The sequence below is a fragment of the Oratosquilla oratoria genome, chromosome 5 (assembly GCF_046742065.1).
Source record: "Oratosquilla oratoria isolate Oo_2021 chromosome 5, ASM4674206v1, whole genome shotgun sequence".
In the NCBI taxonomy this organism is placed as follows: domain Eukaryota; kingdom Metazoa; phylum Arthropoda; class Malacostraca; order Stomatopoda; family Squillidae; genus Oratosquilla; species Oratosquilla oratoria.
This window is the reverse complement of record NC_134781.1, coordinates 30,380,970-30,385,969: the sequence shown is the minus strand read 5'-3', so window position 1 is coordinate 30,385,969 and position 5,000 is coordinate 30,380,970. Positions and strand designations below refer to the sequence as shown.

The window sequence follows — 5,000 nt, the reverse complement described above, 5'->3', positions numbered from 1 at the left end:
AATAAAATAAAATAAGATAGAATAAAATGAAATGGAATAAAAACAAGTTCAATGGCTGTGAACATAAAACAAGTGCAGCAAAAAAGCATCAATGCGTAACACAAACATAAAAACACCAGAACATAGTCCATAGACGCAAATGGAAGTGGACCAAATGTCCGAAATGAAGGATGGGGGAACAGAAGAAGGAAAAAGTCTCAAGAACAAACGACTAAATTACAATCAGACAAATGAAAATAAAAATAAGATACAAAGAAGATAAAAAGAAAGACAGAACAGAAGAGAAAAAAGGAAGTAGACCAAAACTGAAAAAGGGAGGCCAAAAGTCAGGGAAGGGGAGTTGAAAAGGCGCACTGGAAGACCGCCTTCGAGAACGGAGGTCGGACAAAAGCGTCCTAATGAACAAGTGTCAGGTCGAAAAGAAGCAGACTGAAACTGGAAAACAAAACAAAGGAATTAGACTGCGTTATTCCTCGTTCCTAGATAAATAGGATTGAGATCAATTCACCTGTTTATGCAGTTGCTCTTAGTTTCCCATGCTTCCAAGAATAGTCTTTTCTTTTTATTTTCTTTGTGTGGAGTTGTCACTCCATCCCAATCAATCCTGTGTTGGTGTTCTGTAGTGTCTTTGTTCAGAGCCGGTTTCGGATCTTCTCCCCTTACTGCACGTTGGTGTTCTTGTACTCTTTTGGCTAATTTCTTTTGTTTTACTCCTACTTAATCCGTGTCATAGTCCGTGCAGCCTATGTGGTAAACTACAGCGGCCAGTTATGTAGGTTCTTCAGTGTCTTTGACTTTGGTGAGATTTCGGTGCGAGTTATTAAGGGGTTTGTGTGCCACTTGTACACCGTTGTCTCGTAAAACTCTGGCAGTAACCTCAGATTCTCCTTATTTTAATTGGTGCCAATATTTCAATTCAATTGTAGTGTATTTAATATTGTAAAGGGGTTTGCTTTGTACATGTGACTGAGAGTGTGAACCTTTCCCAGGTTTACCACTTTGACGATTCATTTTTGAGTTCAAAGTCTTGTAACCATTGTATCCCCTGAAGACGATTCCTGGGCGGGAATCGAAACTTTGGGCAAATTAACCCTTCAATTGAATCTGCTTAGTTTTCCAATATATATACCGTATATATATATATATACATATATATGTATATATATATATATATATATATATATAACCTTAGCAAGAATAAAAGCAATAAACTATTTCACTAGGTTGCAGGAGTTTAATATAGAAGTAAAAGCAATTTTCTTGTAATGGGTCCTGCCCTTATCTGACAAAAAAAAAAAAAAAAAAATCGCCCCACGACAATCAAGTCACCGAAGTCAGGTTTGCCATCGGTGCGGTTTCGTGGGATGGCAATAAGGTTCAAAGCCGATTGGGAAATAGCAATTTGAGTACAATGGAAAGGAGTAAAGAGATTCTCCTCCTACCTGTGCTTCTTCTGTCGGTCTTGCTCCAAGCTCTGCTGATCTTCTCTCTGGAAGAAAATTAAGTTAAAAAATTAGCTAAAAAGGGTAGAAGCGAGTTAGATGTTAAGACAATTTAATTTTGGGGTTTCTTTTATTACTAATATATTCCTACATACATACATATATATATATATATATATATATATATTTATATATATATATATGTATATATATATATATACATATATATATATGTATTATATATACATTGTGATGGCCCACCATCCTCCATGTATATAAAATTATCTGTATCTGTGTTTATCCTGTACTTGTTAGGTAATTACGTATGTACGGTAAAAACTGCTTGTATACTTTATGGGATCTACTCTCTCTAGGCCGACAGACGTGAAACTGGTTATGTCCGGCTCATCCTTCGCCTTCCTCCCGTCCTCGCCAACTGTATATATAATGCATCGGCCGGCTCCTAGCGAAGACTATTTCGCTGGCGAGCGGCGCGTAACTTAATCTCTCCCATATTGCTTTTTGCTCTAGTACCGTGGCGTCACCACGTAATCTATATTCTCATGACTTGGTTTTCGGTTGAGGAATTAATTGTCAATTGATTAATTTTGTTGTTGTAAAAGTTCTTATATTTGTTTTGTTGGCTTTTTGTTATACATTAAATTAGTTATTTATGTTAACTTCCGTTTGGATTTGCCTTAACCACATCAAGGCCACTAAGTACGAAACCCCTCCTAGACATATTTCCATATCTCCTTGCGGAAGGCATAACATATAATGGGGGCCCGTCGGAATCCTCTTTACCCGAACAAAAACTAAGAAGGTGTGAGATATACGAGCGAAACGTAATACATAAGTTACACTTGCATTCCCACAACCATCGAAATTGTCCATCTGTCCGGTAAACTTGTAACTCAGTACCCCAGTAACCGTAATTCAGTTAATCGTAAATACGCCATTGCACATGACCACGTTAAACTCTTGCAGCTGTAAATTTCGTAAGAGTACTGAAGTAGGATCCGTTTAGGATACGTGTGTATTCTATCCTACTTACGGCATGTAGTTTTGGTCCAATGTATTCTGTCCCAAAGATTTATAATATTCGTGGGAGTCGAGTATTATAATTCTACTTGTATCTCTTGTCCGGTATACCACGTAAGCGAACCAAGCGTTCTACCTTGCTGAGTAGCAACTGTTAGCGAGTAAAAATTTCGCGATGTCAGAACTGAATATCGAAAACTTTGTTGAGAACCCCTCGGTGGAAGAACTGATAATTCAGAACCCAAATAAAGAATGTCTAAAAGAAATAGCAACAAGATGGGAATTAACGTATCCAGCGAACATTAGTAGAACTGAATTAGTTCAACTAATATTGAGTCACATAGATCAGTTAAAGAAAACGGAAGACGAAGACGGAGAATTTGAACGCTTAGAACAAATAGTTGCAGCCAAATTAGACATTAGCCCTACGAAAGAGACTCAATTAGACCCTCTAGAGTATCAGATACTTGAAAGGAAGCTGAAGCATGAACTGCAAATTAAGGAACTCGAAGTGCAGCATGATAAAGAGCAAAAAAGAGAGCAAAGACATCAACGAACTTCAAATCAAACGACTCGAACTATCGACCCCAAGTCAACAAGTGGTTTCAAATTCAAGTAAGTAGATATTTTGCAGTACACCAAACTTATTCCCCCTTCTCAGACGAGAATCCAACCTTATTTTTTCTAGATTTTGTAGATGTAAGTAATCATTTTGGAATTCCCGAAGCGGATTGGATATGGTTAGTTAAAGCAAAGTTGTCCCACAAAAGCGTTACAAGTATGTAACAATCTGGAAAATAACACTGATTACGAAACGGTCAAACAGACAATTCTTTCCGCTTATGAAATTTCCACCGAAGGTTATCGACAAACATTTCGAAATTCAAACAAACTTAGCCATCAGACATATATGGAATTCGCGTCAGACAAAACTACGAGCGTTAAGAAAGTGGATTAAATCGGCATCAGCCGATAATCTTGAGAAAGTAGTGAACTTGATCGCGTTAGAGGAATTCGTGCGTAAAATTTTCTCATTAACTTGAAAATTCACCATTGTTGACAAGGAGGAATTTGACCTTATGAAAGCAGCCAAATTGACTGATAAACCCTCTCATTGATTCACAAAAATGTTGGAAAGGACAGTAACCGCCAACAACCCCCTTGTAAAACCAACTAGTGGTAGGAAAGATGGGAAAATTGATAGCCCAAGTTTCCCTGTTTGTTTCTTCTGTAAGAAACCAGGACATGTAATTGCAAATTGCCCAGACCCAAAATGTAAAGTAGCTCAAAAGAATATAAAATATGTAGCTTCCTTTAACCATTCTAACTGCCAATTCTGTAGATCCTTTTCAGCCCTTCCGTTCAACGGGAACAGTATCACTTGGTCCAGACCACGTAGAACACAACCTCCCGAATAGTACGGGACACAGGAGCAGCACAGTCCCTGCTACTTCAGTCAGCATTGCCGGGAGTCCAACGTAAATTATACAGGAGAACGTGTATACTTGCAGGACTTCCACAATCCCTTCTCAGTACCTCTGGCAAAGGTGCACCTGAACTGTGGACTCATCAAGGATACTGTCTCCGTAGGAGTAAGTGAAACGGCAACCCTACCTGTTTTCCTGAAGCAGATTTTATACTAGGTAACGATCTAAGCAGGAGAAACTAGTCCATCCTCCTTTAATTGTTTCTACTTCTCCCCCTACCATATAACCCAACTTCTACCATAGAGCAAACCCAACCCAACCTATTTCCAACCTGTGCTATCACACGATCCCAAGCGCCAGCTAACCAACCAACTCTTACCTCTCCAACCACCCCAACCACCCCGCTTACCTTACCCTCCGAGCTGAGCATCAAAGAGGCTCAACAGAACGACCCTTCACTAGTTCCCTTGTTCAATAAAAACCAATTCCCAAGGAGGATATCCTACATACTCCTTCCTTTTATTTGCACGAAGGAATACTAATGAGATTGTATAAACCTCGTCAACCTTTCTGATGATGATACCTGGGGCAGAATGTCACCAAATTGTTCTACCTGTTAACTTGAGGACTCAGGTAATAGAGATTGCTCATGCTGGACATGGACACTCAGGACACTTAGGTATTAAGAAAACTTATTTACGACTCTTGTCAGAATTCTTTTGGCCTGGCATGAAAGCAGAGGTAAGTAGATATGTTTAAATGTTGCCACACTTGCCAAATAGTAGGCAAGTCAAACGAGTCTATTCCTCCGTATCCCCTTCAACCTATTAAAGTACCTAGTGAACCCTTTCAGAAACTAGTGATTGACATAGTAGGCCCGTTGCCTAAAACCAAGAAGGGTAACCAGTACATTTTAACAGTTCTTTGTCCCACTACCAGGTACCCTGAAGCTTTTCCTTTAAAAGAATATTTCTGCTAAGAGTGTAATTAAGTGTTTAACTCACATGTTTACTTCCTTTGGTATTCCTCAGGAAATACAGTCAGATAGAGGTTCTAATTTCACTAGCAAACTCTTTACCCAAGTCCTCAA

General features: G+C 38.9%; 1 protein-coding gene across 2 annotated transcripts in view; it reads right to left on the bottom strand.

The window, feature by feature from the left end:
- Window positions 1-5,000, bottom strand: part of LOC143025432 (globin-like) — a 219,746-nt gene that overhangs the window by 147,837 nt on the left and 66,909 nt on the right. Inside the window, exon 2 of one of the 2 annotated variants that reach the window (XM_076185095.1) lies at window positions 1,443-1,489. The exons of the other annotated variant lie outside the window; for it this stretch is intronic. The gene's annotated coding sequence lies outside the window, so the exon portion shown is untranslated. The remainder of the gene's footprint in view (window positions 1-1,442; window positions 1,490-5,000) is intronic. 2 annotated transcript variants of the gene reach the window in all.